The sequence below is a fragment of the Thunnus thynnus genome, chromosome 7 (genome assembly GCF_963924715.1).
Source record: "Thunnus thynnus chromosome 7, fThuThy2.1, whole genome shotgun sequence".
NCBI lineage: Eukaryota > Metazoa > Chordata > Actinopteri > Scombriformes > Scombridae > Thunnus > Thunnus thynnus.
Genome location: NC_089523.1, coordinates 34,708,176 through 34,723,175, shown reverse-complemented (window position 1 = coordinate 34,723,175; position 15,000 = coordinate 34,708,176). Strand labels below are relative to the sequence as shown.

The 15,000-nt window shown below is 39.4% G+C and overlaps 1 pseudogene; it reads left to right on the top strand.

The window, feature by feature from the left end:
• Positions 1-15,000, top strand: part of LOC137186628 (uncharacterized) — a 26,374-nt pseudogene that overhangs the window by 1,004 nt on the left and 10,370 nt on the right.

Genomic DNA, 15,000 nt, shown 5'->3' with positions numbered 1-15,000 from the left:
TGTTACCATGGCAACAGCAGAGCATTGCTTCTCAAGTACAGGGCTGATGGTTGCGAAACACTTTTTTGTCACCACACAGGATCTCTGGGTATTGAAGTCATTCGGAGCTGCTGTGTTGCATTAACTCTATCTGAACCGGTCTGTTGCACTAAAACATAATTCTGGCTTATTTTCATATATTTGTCCATCATTTCTATCAGTAATAACAACATATTACTCAGCAAGTTAATATCTGAGATCTGTGAACACGGTGACATCACTAAAATGACATCTGATAGGTCAGAAACACGAGCAGTCAGATGATCAGAGAGGAAACAACCGTAGTTTTCCTTTAACTGTGTATGAAGCGTCTGTTGAGCTTGTGTTCATGAGTTCATCTCATCTGCTGCTCTTCAAAGAAGAAGCAGAAAGTAGAAGCAGTGAGATAGTGAAGGATTGTCATTTTAATAGTGGCTATTCTGCCCAAAATGGAGAGTGGTAGGTTCATCCAGCGGTGGAGGTCATCATCTGTTGTTTTGAGTAGTGGAGTGAAGTTGAGTCTGAACAGCTCTGACATCCTCGGGGAAACATTAATACCTAAATACATGATGTGACTCGCGCATAAAGGGATAGTTGGTGTATGGGCTGCTACATCCCAGCTGTTACTATGTAACGGAAGGATTGAAGATTTGTTCCAGTTAATGGAGTAGTCAGAGATATTGGAGTATGATTCAATGAGCTTAATTGTTTCCTGTAGTGATGAGTGAGGCTTTTGTAGGAACAGCAATATATCATCCACATATAAACTGATCTTATGATGTATTTTGGGTATTTGGATTCCTTTTATGTAGATGTTCTGATGAATGGCTGCTGCTAAAGGTTCAAAAATGGTGAATTGAGAGGGAGAGAGTTGGCATCCTTACTGAGCTATTGTTGATTGATATGTTTATGATGATAAAATGACCTTCAGGATCTGTGATGGTGGTATTATGGACAAATGGGACTTTCTTGTTTATTAAAATACATACACCTTTTTGTTTGGTGTTGTAATGAGCCAAACATAAGTGACCAAACTGTGATGATTTTAATTTGTTACAGTCTGACTCTGAGAGGTGTGTTTCTTGTAATAAGCATATATCTGCTTGTAGTTTGGTGAAGTGATTCAATACTTTTATTGTTTTTGCCTGAGTGATGACATGTTGAAGAGATTAATATGAGAAACTGGACATTAATGCTGATATAGAAGTGTGTGTGTGTGTGTGTGTGTGTGTGTGTGTGTGCGTGTGTGTGTGTGTGTGTGTATGTGTCTGTGTGTGTCTGTGCGTGTGTGTCTGTGCGTGTGTGTGTATGTATGTGTGTGTGTGTATGTGTGTGTGTATGTGTGTGTGTGTGTGTGTGTGTGTGTATGTGTCTGTGTGTGCGTGTGTGTGTGTATGTGTGTGTGTATGTGTCTGTGTGTGCGTGTGTGTATGTGTGTGTATGTGTGTGTGTGTGTATGTGTGTGCGTGTATGTGTGTGTGTATGTGTGTATGTGTGTGTGTATGTGTGTGTGTGTGTATGTGTGTGCGTGTATGTGTGTGTGTATGTGTGTATGTATGTGTGTGTGTGTGTGTGTGTATGTGTGTGCGTGTATGTGTGTGTGTATGTGTGTGTGTATGTGTGTGCGTGTATGTGTGTGTGTATGTGTGTGTGTGTGTGTGTGTGTATGTGTGTGTGTGTGTGCGTGTGTGTATGTGTGTGTGTGTGTGTGCGTGTGTGTGTGTGTGTGTGTGTGTGTGTGTGTGCGTGTGTGTTCTGTCTTTATCTCAGTACGACTGTCCATCAATACATAATTTGTCCACTGAGATTATTGCTTTTTTCCTTCCTTCATCCTGTTTTCAGATTTGAAATAGTTGTTTGTGTCTCTGTGGGATTTCTCTTAGATACTGGTCATTGAGTCTATAGTCCGTTACTTTTAGCTGCCTGCCTTGTTGTTGCACTATGTGAGAGATGTTCAATTTATGGAAATGTTCAATTTATGAGCTATATCTTTTCAAAAGAACGTGCTAATCAAAGCCTTGACGTGATGATTTAATCTACAGGGCCTCACTCTGGCCTCCAAGGTCTCATACAAGAGATGTTTTAAGTTCATGGCGCCAGGATGGGAGATAAGATGGTAACCTTGGATGGGCAACAACAGCTGCCTGCATTATTTTCTAATGAGAGTTCATTCTGACATCAAGTGTCCCTGTTTCTCCCCTCCATGGCAGCGTGACCTGAGCAACTCTATAAGAAGTGATTGTAGTTTTTACTAACATGGCCCTTAGGACACTCTGCCTTAAAATGACCTGTCTGACCACAAGAGTGACACACTAAGAGGGCTTTGTTTCTAGGCTCAAGTTTAGCTGAATTTGAGGGGAAGGAACTATGTCTTGTGTTTCTGGCTCTAAAGTCACTCCCACCAATAGGCTTACCCAAAGGTGTGGGTGGGCGGGACTTGACTGGGAGGCACTCTTTTGATGGACTGCGGGCAGCCAGGAAAGCTTCAGCCAATTCTGCTGCTTCTTTGTAGGTCTTTGGGTTCTGTTCTTTAATCCAGGTGCGAAGCTCAGGATTCAGGACTTTGAGGAACTGCTCCATGATAATGGTATCTCCAAGTTGTTCCTTTGTCTTTTCTTTGGGAGCCATCCACTTGTCAAGTCCTTAAGGCAGACCTGCAGCTCTCTTGGTGTCTCCTCTTCTGTGTGACCTCAAACCATGAGGTCACACAGAGAGGGCCTACATGTAACCTGTGAGGCCTGACCACGAGGTGCGCCAAAAATGCTTCTTACAGACAATGGGAGTCCATTGCAAACTCCATTTCCAAGGATGCTTTGCGATTTTCACACCTCAGCAGGTAACAGTCAACATACAGTCTCATTGGCGGAAACGCTCCTGCACAGCGGAGCGTCCTGATGACGCAGCCGTGACATCAGCGCCCCTTTAAAAACTGAACATGCCCTGAAGCACACACCTTTCCCATGTCACTGAGCTAGGGGTAACTCCTGTTCCTCTGTGAGTCAGCTGACTAAAGGGGGTACCCCACGCACATGTTTTCCCCTCATCGAAGACTCCCCTCGCCGGACGAGATGAGACTTCGCCCGTGTTCACCCGAACACATTCCCGGATCCAAGAGAGACCGCTGCTGCAACCGGCGTCCTCAAATTCCCTCGAGACAGAAGAAACGCTTCTTCACCGAGTCGACTCTGCTGTTCTCTCCGCCACGCAGCTGAGAGCCAGCTGCTGTGCTTTTCGCCGAACGTGCGAGAACGGCCACCATCTGCATCCGAGCCCAGGACAAAGCCGGACATAACGACGGACTACACACAAACCCTGCTCGCTTTCTGAAGCGACCAAGTAAGCATAAGTCTGGGCAGAGGCAGTGTTAATTGTGTGTTCTTATCAGCATCAGTTGCTGTTGTTTAGCATTTAGCTTTTTTGCTATTGTTTGTTGTGTTGTTGACGGACCGCCGAGTCCATTTTTCCTGCTTTACTCTGAGGAGTATTTTAAGTTTGCTGCCTGTTTAGTTGTGTTCACCACGCTAGACTGTTCTGTTTTTGTCCCGCTCGGGACTACCGCTGTGTTTGTGCCATCGTGAGTCAGGAAGTAAGTTGCTTTGTCGGTCAGAAACCAGACAACGTGCGTTACAGACTGCCGTCCGTACACAAACTGTCTGTGGACAACGCTTCTCTCCCTCTCACGATCGCTTTCTCTCCTTCTTTTTAACACACACACACGTGCGCACACACACTGTACATAGCTGTTTGCGTTTTGTTTGGTAGGATTAGATTTTAGAATAGTTGTTTATTGAATGAAGCATTTGTTAACTTTGTTAATTTTGCTAAGTTTAATAAACACTGTTATATCTTTAAAGAGAAGTTCTTCTGTCATTATTGTGTGTAATATTGTGTAACATTCTAGGTGAACTCCCATTTATGAGACTACCTGGTTTGGTTATTGGTCCCGGTTTCCGGGTGGTGCCCCGTATTCGTTAATTCATATTAATATTCTATTAATTGTCATAATTAGTTAATTATCCTTGATAATTCATAATTATTGCAAACAATCAACTGTGTTCCTCACAGATCCAACTGTTGGTGCCCGAATTATTGATTAAGGTTAAAAATATCTTATTTTCATAATTCATAATTATGATAATTATGAATTATTGCTAATAACCAAACACACTACTGCCCGTCCCAACAGTTTTCTAGTTGCTGAAGATTTAACCTGTTATTTCCACACACAAATTATACTTGTCTGTAGCATATTTGGTAAAACAAATGTAAAAGTCAGATTCTGGTCCACATATGTTGTTTGTGGCTTTGCAGGTTAGAGGTAAACTGGTCACATGATTCCTGAGTGAGTTCAATAATCTGTGTGTTTTCACTGAGATGAGCTCTGAGCTGCTGGAAATCCTCACAGTGTTTGTTCAGTTCACAGTTCTGCACCAATATAAATACTGACTTTCTGATTTTCTCTGCAGGACTCCAGGCTGAAGATAAACACCAACCAACAGGTAAAAAGAGAGAATATATCTCATCTGGTCTGGGAACGCCTCTGATCCCCCAGGAGGAGCTGGAGGACGTTACCCGCACCTCCATCAGGACAATGAATCCACTTTGGTTTATGACCAAATACCCTCAAAGCTAATAACTAATAAAATATGCTACTGTTAGCATTGAAAAGTGAAAAATCAAGATTTTGGAAACTCACAAATCACAATTTTATGTCATCACTGTCCGCTGTAGAGTTGCACATCACTAGTTTTTGTGTCTATAATATCTATAAAATGCAACGCATGGCATTGTGGGATTGTTTGCAGAAAGTAGTGCCTTCATGCCATGAACACCACTTTTTTGTTCCATTGTGGAACATCTGAGGGCTCTACATGTTGGATAAGGAAGGAAAATACCTGATAACTGCTCCAATATGTTTTATTTGATTATAGATCTCCAGCAGCGTCTGTCTGTCACAGAATAAAACACAAATAGACAATTTAAATCTGTTAATTACTGAAAGAACAGAACTGATGTAAAGGAGTAATAAAAACAGCTGCAGCCTGCAGAATATTTAATGTTTAAATAAAATATTGCTTATTTAGTTTGTGACAGTCTGACGTTGTTTTCAGGCTCAGGATGATTTTATAGGAGACGCAGCTGTGTGACGTCATATTTTCCTGAGAGAGCTGAGATGAAGAGGAAAGGAGAAGCCTTTTGGCTCATGAAGAAAAATAATAAAGTTACAAGAGTGTTTTTATGATGGATTCATGATTCAGTAAATCTTATTTTATGAATAAATATGATCAGCTGCTGCTGGTGGCATCATTCCTGCTCCACAGGTCGTTTTCTTGATCTGCTGTATTACAACAACAGCCTGACTGTTTACTGTCCCGTCAGATCAGCTGATTGATCAATAACCAATCATTAAACACATTGATCAAAGGAGTGTTTCCATCCACTGAAAAACTTCCACAGAGGATACACCTTTGGTTCCTCGCTCTAAGCTCCTCCAGGAGCCTCCTCGCTCCTCGTCTCCTCTGAGGAGCGTTTAAGGGTTTCAGGTCACAGCTGGAGGAAGGAGGAGCGAGGACGCGAGAAAGCATAAATTAGCCAAATGAAAAGCACCCACAGCTTTAGTCTTGCTTCTATATTTGGTCTCTTGTGTATTGTATCCCACAATCCTCTGTTTTCCTCCAGGTTCTCAGTGTGAAAGCACAGCCAAGGCTGACATCGGGCTGATGGTCAGTGAATCCGGGAGAATCAGTCCTGAAGACCATGAAAACATGAAGTCCTTTCTAACTAAGATAGTCGGCTACTTCGACATCGGCCCTAACAAAGTCCAGATCGGTAATATTTTCACTACTTCTACTATTCACACTACTGCTCCTGGTACTATTACTACTACTGTGTGCAAAAAGTACTCAAAATACTAAAATCTTTACATCAAAATGTAAAAAAGCAGCAAAATAGGACATGATAACAAGAGTAGTCAGGGGTATGTCTGATGTGAGGATGAAAGGAGCAGACCAGTGGTTTTACATGTTTAAGTAAAATAACTGTTATCTGCATACAGCCTCCGTTACTGCCAGTTATTTCCCAAAACATGCAGACATATTTTAGCTTTGTAATAACTTACAGAAATGAAATGTTCAGGAGATACACCTACCTTCAAATTCAGTGCTTCACCCACCGAAACACACATTCATAACTCATGGTAATTATGATTCAGCTTATAAAACAATCTTTTATCTGGACACTGTTTTCCATGGTGGAGATATACTGTACATTCCTTCTGTGTAGGTTCGTGTTGGATCAGTTAGCAGGACAGATGTTCTGACAACTTTGTCTCTCTACTAATACTCTGCTTTTATATGTTTCCAGATTAGCTGCCAGTGATAAAACTGGAAGCATTACAACGTTAAACTGTATTAAAAACTCACTTGAGTTCTGTGTGACAACATTTAGTTCACTGTAAGCAGTGCAGGTGGTGCCTGACTGACATGTTTTTATTGTAGGCAGGGGCGTCGCAGCCGTGGGTGTTACGGGTGTTGTGACACCCGCACTTTCACAGAAACATAATTCCATCCCTCCCACTTTTTCCTGAGGTAGTCATTGATGAAACGAAACTGAGGTTCCCATGCATGAAAAACCTATTGGTCTAGTTAGATTAATTGAAGAGCCATACAGCCAATCACAGCCGTGGACCAACCCACCAGGTCAGGGAAGAGTAAACAGTTGAAGTCCAGTAAAGTTACGTTTGTGCATTCAGCAACGGTGCTTCTGTTACTCGCTGCTGGCTGTGATAACAGATCAGAGAATAACAGATCAGAGGTATGAAACAGATATTTAACTAGTTAGTAATGTAGAATTTTCTTTTGTAACTTTGTCTTGTTATGTGATGTGTCAGCTCAGCTAACATCATTGAACATAAATGAAATAGGCTAACTTATCCTAAATGTAAACCAGGTGGCAAATTTGGTTTTTAGTCACTTCTATTGTCGTTTTTAAATAGTCATAGACAAAGGTGAGCATTCATATTTAAGATGTGTAACATCTGTCTGTCTTATGGCAATGTGTTGCCTGCCTGAACTGACGCCTGCTGATACAAAACCTCCTGGACAACTTTTGGTATTTAATTTCCCAATTAAAGACAATTAAAGGTCCCCTTTGGATTCCTACTAAAAGAGACACTTTTTAAAACAATTGAAGACAGTTTAGGTTGTACTCGTCCATGGACTCAGAAATGACTCTTTACTGATACTGATTTGTTACCAGGGTTCAATTTATTATGCATCTATAACCATATCCATTTCATTTTAATGGAAGTGTAAGTTTCCTTTCATTTCATGTCTATAAGGTATGTAAGGAAGTAGGATAAAGATGCTCTGTGATTATCTTAAGTATAATAAGGATAACTATGCTCCAGTACAGCAATTCATACAAATAACTGGATGTAAGTAGTAAACTGCTATGAGACCCTAAATAAATTCTGCTGAGTTGTTACACTCATATGGTCTCAATAATTATTTGATGGTAAGCTGAAGCAGTTGTTACAACTACAGTAGTAGAAGTTGTTTAAATGTGTGGCATTCATTTTGATTTGGCATGTTGAGACTGGAACAGGGCTCGAAGGCGGCGGGTCGCCGTGCTCATGTCCCACCTCTAGAACCCCCACACTTTCAAAATCGCTGCTCCAACCCTGATTGTAGGTGTCTGTGCTCGCTGCTGACCGTTCAGTAGCATCAACCTGCATACTAGACTCAACTCAACCCGACTGCTGACTACAAACTAAACTTTCTGCACTAAAATAACTACAAATAACTTTGTTGGCCAGATGAAACTACTCAAAGTTACAAAAACAAAAGAACGTTAAAACTGAAGTTGGCTTCTCATTAAAGTTAAACTCTTCTGCACAAACTGGACAAAAAGAAATAAAACGTTTATTTAAAAGTTGAAGTTTATACTAAGAGATGTGCACCGGCTTAAAAAGGTCCGACGAGGAACAACAAGGAGACGCTGCAGACGTCTTTCTGAGGACAACAGAAAGACAGAAAAAGCTTTAAAAAGAGCAAAGACAAACGGTGTCATCTGGTTGTGTCTGTTTGGGGAAGTTTTGGGATGAAGAATCCATTTTCACGCTGAAACTGAAGATCTGAAGACCTAAGATTGATTCAAACCCACTTTGAGGATTAATTTTTGTAGTTACACAATATAAATACAGATGCAGTCGTCACTGTCTATGTTACCTATTAACATAATACTCACTACTTTTAACTATCAAAATTAATTCTTCATACAAAAGGTTAAACATCCATTAGTTCAGCTTCAATAAAACACACATTTATTTAAACAAACCTACTTTTTAATGTTAACAAAACTCTATTTTATGACTACTGAATATTAATTCCTCACTTATCAAAAATATAAATGTCTAATACTTTGTAAATATGAGGTTAGAACAGCACAATAAAATAACTGCAGATACATAAACATACATACTGTTTGTTGTTCAAAAGTTCTACCTCTACTGACCACTGGAGGGTCGTATGATCACACTGTAATTTACAACATTTAACCTATAAATGAATAACTAAGTCAATTTATATCACACAGACTTCAGGGTTAGACTATAATATTGTGAAGCATCTCCAGATCAACAGTTTCCTGCTTACAAAATGATCATATCTTTACTTCACAGTTATTACAAACATTGGCTTAAACACACTGGATATAATGAACTCAAATTGAGGAATGCAGCATCATTTATGGTTTTGTTCTGGCAAGTGTCCTTATCTTGAGATAGCAGCAGGTTGAGAAGGACAGACAGACGCTTCTTCATCAACTGTGTGTAATGTCTTTACTTAAAGTCCTTTTCAAGGAAGATTCCTCTTGATGTTTCCTTGAATTTGGGTGAATCCATGAAGAAATGAACATTCCAAAGAGTGTTGTAAATCCGGATCTCAAGAGTTCAGAGAGAGACCCAGTTTGAGTCTGCAGGGTGTCAGTTAATACAAAAAACAACAAAACAAACAAACAAAAACTTGCTTCTATGCATTCTATGCATTGCCTTGGTGCACTGCCTGTTGGCATCTACGTCCTATAGGACTCAAACTTAAGCTTTATGGCACAGATCCTTGCTTGTGTTGTATCAGTCTCAGATGTACGTCGCTTTGGATAAAAGCGTCTGCTAAATGAAAAATATAATGTAATGTAGTTACACATCTTTACCTGGGAGGTGTAAAAGTCAGTTTATCTTGAGGGAAGTTCAAAAACAAAGTTGTCCATTTCCTGACACTCCTTATTTAAGAAGTTAGAAGTCAGTTTACCTTGAAAGGTTCCTGCCAGTAACACAAAGTCTTCTACATTCCTGAGGAGATAGCAAAGAGGACCATCTTGGACCCCTACGAGTCCTTTGGTCCCTCTATATGCAGATTAGTACAGGCATGAGTGTGTGTGAGACATGCGACGTGTGTAGATGAGTGTTGGGGTGATGATGACAACAAGATAATAACCATAATAATAGTAATAAACCAATGCATCTGTTCAAGAACACTCAGTGCAACTATTATTCTCATTCTCATTATTATCATTGTTATTCTCGTTATCATTTAAAAACAAAGGCTGAGTCAGTTTTACACATTTCTGTGTTTCCTGCAGGTCTGGTTCAGAACAGTAAAAAGCCAAAGATTGAATGGCAGCTGAACACCCACCAGACCAAACAATCCCTGCTGAAGGCCATAAACCACCTGCCACAGAGAAGAGGAGACTTCTCAGGTGATTTAACAGCAGGCTGTCTGATCCACACCAGCTTTACACTGTGAGGGACTGAGGCAGAGACTCTGATTAGATCCAAATATATTTACTTTCTGTATTTAGGTCTGTCAGCGGTGGAAAGAGAAGCTGTTAGTGATCCGTATTTTATATCTTAAAGTATTTATAGTAGGATTTATTGTATATATTGAATATATATTTGTGAATGAAATTCACTCCCCTGACAGATCAAGAAAACTGTGTATCTGCTAACAAATAACATCTTCAGAACAGACTTCAGATAAAGTTACTAAACAGTATATTCATTCATACTGATTCCAGAAATAGTAGGTTTACAATAAAAATGAGATGAATGATGATGGTAATTAGTATTATTGTTGCTGTCATAATATTAAAGGAAAATTACAGTTGATTTGAACCTGATGTATTTCCTATAAATGTGGCCGTTGTGTCTCTATGTGTCAGGTTAACTTTGTTCTCTCAGCTGTTATAGAGATTCTGGTGATTCACAAACAGATGTTTATCACACACACAAAGATTTTTACATGAATCATTTCAAAAGTTTGTTTGTGAGTCTGAATGAAAGTAAACACAGAAACTAGCCGCCTGTAGCAGCATTATGGCTAACTGCATAGAGATCTATATCCAGGCAGCTTGCCTATGTATACCTGGCTGCTGCCTGCAGAGCGGGGCGGGGTTAATGTTTATTATACAACAAAGATAGGGCTGCCAGTGGCAGAAGCGCCGCAGCAGACACGCTTCCTGTGTGGACGCTGCAAGCGTGCGAGACGCAGCAGTTCAGCGACGCACACGCACTGCTCACGCCAGCGCCTCGTTCCTGACCGCATCACTGTCGCGCCAACAATGACAGTAAAGCACCCTCGAGTGTAATATTGTTTAAATCCGAACCCACTGTGATTTGATTGGTTTGAGTGTGGAATGTGGGCGGGGTTAAACAGCACAGTCAATTCATAAATGGAAAGGACCTACCGGTATACGTTACTCAGGCTAATGTCATGAGGGGAACTGCTCCTCTGTAAACTCTGTTTCATATTTGAAACATAATGATCACTTTGAAGCATGAGTTGACCAGTTAAACATCCATAATATTCACCTCATAAAATGAGCAAGGTGTTGCTGCTCGTCTTCATGTGGTTCCAGTGATTTTTATCGCTTTGTGGCGGCAACGTAGGCTCGTTGTTACAAGACTATCGACAGTGGTGGAATATAACTAAAGTACATTTACTCAAGTACTGTACTCTAGTACATACTTTACTGGAGTATTTCTATTTTATACAACTTTATACTTCTTCTCCACTACAAGACAGCTATAGTTACTTCTAAGTTATAAATTACTTCTCAGATTACAATTTTTCAAACTCTTCCTGTCCAGTGAAAACTATGTATCTCCAAATTCTGTGATTCTGAATGTTTGTGATAAACTGAAGGATTAAGTGATCCTTTATGAGTTGAGAAAATTCTGATTCTACTTCTTAAGCTAAATAAAATATTATTTCATAGTGGTAGTTTATTAAATAGTTTATTGTACTCTTGGATTAGCTGGAAAATGCATTGTCACAAAGCAGAAAACAGGCTGTTTTTCTGAGCTCATGAAAAGTTGACTTTTTAGAGATACGTGGTTCTCACGGGACAGAGACGCTACAGACATATGATGATCTTATAGAATATGATGCATCGCTGTAGATGAAACTACCCAACACTATATAAAGTAGATAAAATGATCACCTTAAACATCTACAATAGTAAAATGCAACACACACATGAATGCAGCAGTAATATTAAAAACATCATATATAGTAAAACACTGACAGGGACAATTGTTCTGCAGAATGAATACTTTTATTGTTCATACTTAAAGTAAATTTAGCTGCTAACATTTACATACTTTTACTAAAGTAAGGTTTTATTTATTTTATGATGGGGTTGGGCAGTAGTCCTGGGTAAAGAAAGGTTTCTGGTCTTGACTTGAAGAGATGGGAGGATGCGTATGTCAGTGATCAGTGAAGTGAGTTCCACAGTTCGGTGGCATAGAAGAGGGGGGCAGTTATGGAGGACATGAGTTATGATCATCAGATCTGTGCAGGCAGCAAGTAGCGGTGTGAACCAGTTGTAGACGTTTGTCTGGTGAGGGTGTTGCACAGGTGGAAGAAAGATCTTGACCGTCTTGTTGACTCAGAGGTTGCAGGATAGTGATGAAGGAGAGACAGCCGTGTTATCGACAGTCAGAGATGGTACCATGTTTCTATAGGTTTGTAAAAGGAACTATTTACATTTACAAGTGTGTAAATCAATGGAGAGGTGCGCTGTACCCCTGCGGCCCTGCTGGGCTCACAGGGAAGCAGGTGGCTGTGGTCCTTCCATGGAGGGACGCTGTCCATCAACATGTTTAAGTCACTGTAACTGGTTCACAACACTGACTTCACAGTAGCAGCAGTGAAAATGTGCCGTTGTGCGACATGACTGCACGCACTTCACAATGATGAAATGTGAAAGTGAACAGAAGTGTCAACTTTTCTAAATAACTTCATTTGAACAATATCAAACCATTTTCTAATACATCCAAACTGATATCAGCAGTTACAAAACAAAGCTTTGCTATAAACTACATGAGATGGTTGCTTATGTCAACATTAATTAATGATGAATTAATTCACTCTGCACAGTTAGATATGTAAACAGTGTTTATTTCTCTACATAACAAGACAGAAAAATCAACATCATGACTTATAATAATAAAAAACAAATGAAGTCATTCATTCTGAAAAACCTGAGTGACATCATTCTGCTTCAAAGATATTACAATGAAACATTCAGCTATGTATCAAATATTATTGAAAATGACTGCAGCTTATTTTTTACCCATGTTGTGCATTAAAAGGTTTTTAATATGTTGTGCATCAAACACATTGCATCTCATTGATAGATTAAATAAATGTATAAATCACGTTGTGCCCATGTGTCAGGTGTTCCTCTGCTCATCATTCTAAAACTAACAATATACAAATACATATTACAAAATGATTGACAGCTGGACTGAACTGACCTCTATATTTTAGATCACTAGCAGGATGTTTCAAATGATGTGGACAAACCGTTCTGTGATTGGAACATCTGCTGTTGCCATGAGAAACGCCCGATGTTTACAAACAAAGGTAGCCAGTTAACAGGAAAACCAGTTGATTTGTAACACTGGATACAGATCTCTATGCAGTTCACCATAATGCTGCTACAGACGGACAGTTTCTGTGTTTACTATCGTTCAGACTCACTTCATGTGAGAATCCTGTTTATTTGGGAAGCTGTAGGAGTCTCAGCAGCTCACCCTGATCATCATTGATTTGTGTGATAAACGTCTGTTTGTGAATCACCAGAATCTCTAGAACAGCTGAGAGAACAGAGTTAACCTGACACATAGAGACACAATGCTCACATTTATAGCAAATACATCAGCTTCAAATAAACCAGAATTTTACTTTATAATAATGTTATTGTAAAAATCTTATGATCATTAATATTGTGATATAATATTATTGGTATAATGTTACATATCAAAGACTGCTGATGCTGTTATAGTCATTATAATAATTATAATAATACAATAACAGCATTAAAAATCATAATGATGTGAGCGTCTCACAATAGAGTTTGAAGCTCTGTGATTGGATGTTTCTGACTGAAATGCATCTTGGGAGTCGTAGTTAACTTCTCTCTTTCAGTTTTTATGTCTACAGGCTTCTAGCTTTGACTTTTTATCAAAGAACCAGATATTTTATTACACAGTTGTTGAAGTGAGGAACTGTCAGTCACCTCACAGTCTATGAGCAAAGTAATGGGACTTTATATCTGGAACAAGGGACACATGAAAGAAAGTCTCTGTACCTTTTAAAACCTCTTTATTCTGTCATACAGGAGATCATCTGTTCCGCACCCTAGATAGGCTCTTTAAACCCACAGCAGGAATGCGTGCAGACTCCCAAAGAATTGCTGTCCTGATTACTGATGCAGAGTCCTCCTTCATCAGAGACCCAGGCGCGTATGACCTGAAAAACATCGGCATTGAGATCTACATTATTGGTGATTGATTTTCTCTCTGCAACTCTGAAACTACATTATTTTATAATGAAAGAATAACATGACATTAACATGAATTAAACATGATATTTTATCACAATGAAAATGTTAGCTAGCAAGACTCTTGAGATGTCTGTATGACTACATTTATATTTTATATCAGTTAATGTCTGACATTATTAAATCAAGTTTTTTAATCGTGGGCTGAAATGAATTAAACCACTTTGCTGCTCAATAGGAGGAAAGTCAAACTAAAAATGTGGTATGCTTTAGCAGTGAAATAAAGTTCATATGATTTTAACACTACATTTTTCTCTCAGCTGTAAACAACGGTCAGCTGATTATCACCGCCTCAGATCCTGAAGAAACTCACATGTTCAGAGTCAGCGACTCCTCGTTCTTCCTGGACATCGTTGACAACGTCACCATCAACCTCTGTAACAGTGCCGTAGGTAGGCAAAGAGTCTGTTATCATCAAACAGCAATACATGTTAACACCACACTGATCCACTGCTGTCAGAATCAATCTTAAGATATCAAGTTTTAAAAGCTGTTAAACATCACTTAAATGTTGGATTCTTACAGTTAGATATAAAATTATTCTATTGCTTTTAATCTATTGCAAAAGAAAATGAGAATATTGTCAGACTCAGGCAGTGGCGTTTTTATTATTTATTATTTATTATAGATAGGCTACATACCAGGAAAACTACAGTACTTGCTCTTGCTACTGATGTGTTTTTTTAACATGCATGGCTCCACAACAAAGTGGCTTCTAGCAGGTCTTGTACTCATGTACAGAGGAAGAGAGAGAGAAAGTATGGAGCTTTTTCCCTATCTTTATTCAAGAGCGTTTATCAATTTGAGAGCATAATTTATTGATTTCATGTTCAAATGTTGTAATTTGTCCCTCAAAACCCTGCCCTCGCACTCTAATAGCCTCTGCTTGCGCTTAGATTTGCTCTGTTTCTGCTCAAACTGTGTGCTTGCACTCAAATATAATGTTGTTTGCAGAGATTTGCTGCTCCAGCTTCAGCTCTTCTCCTCACACTCAGGCTGCTTCTGCGTGCTCGTGGAACTTCTGCTCTCAGATTTCTCCTCTGTAGGTTGACTATGTGAATAAAATCACCTGAACAT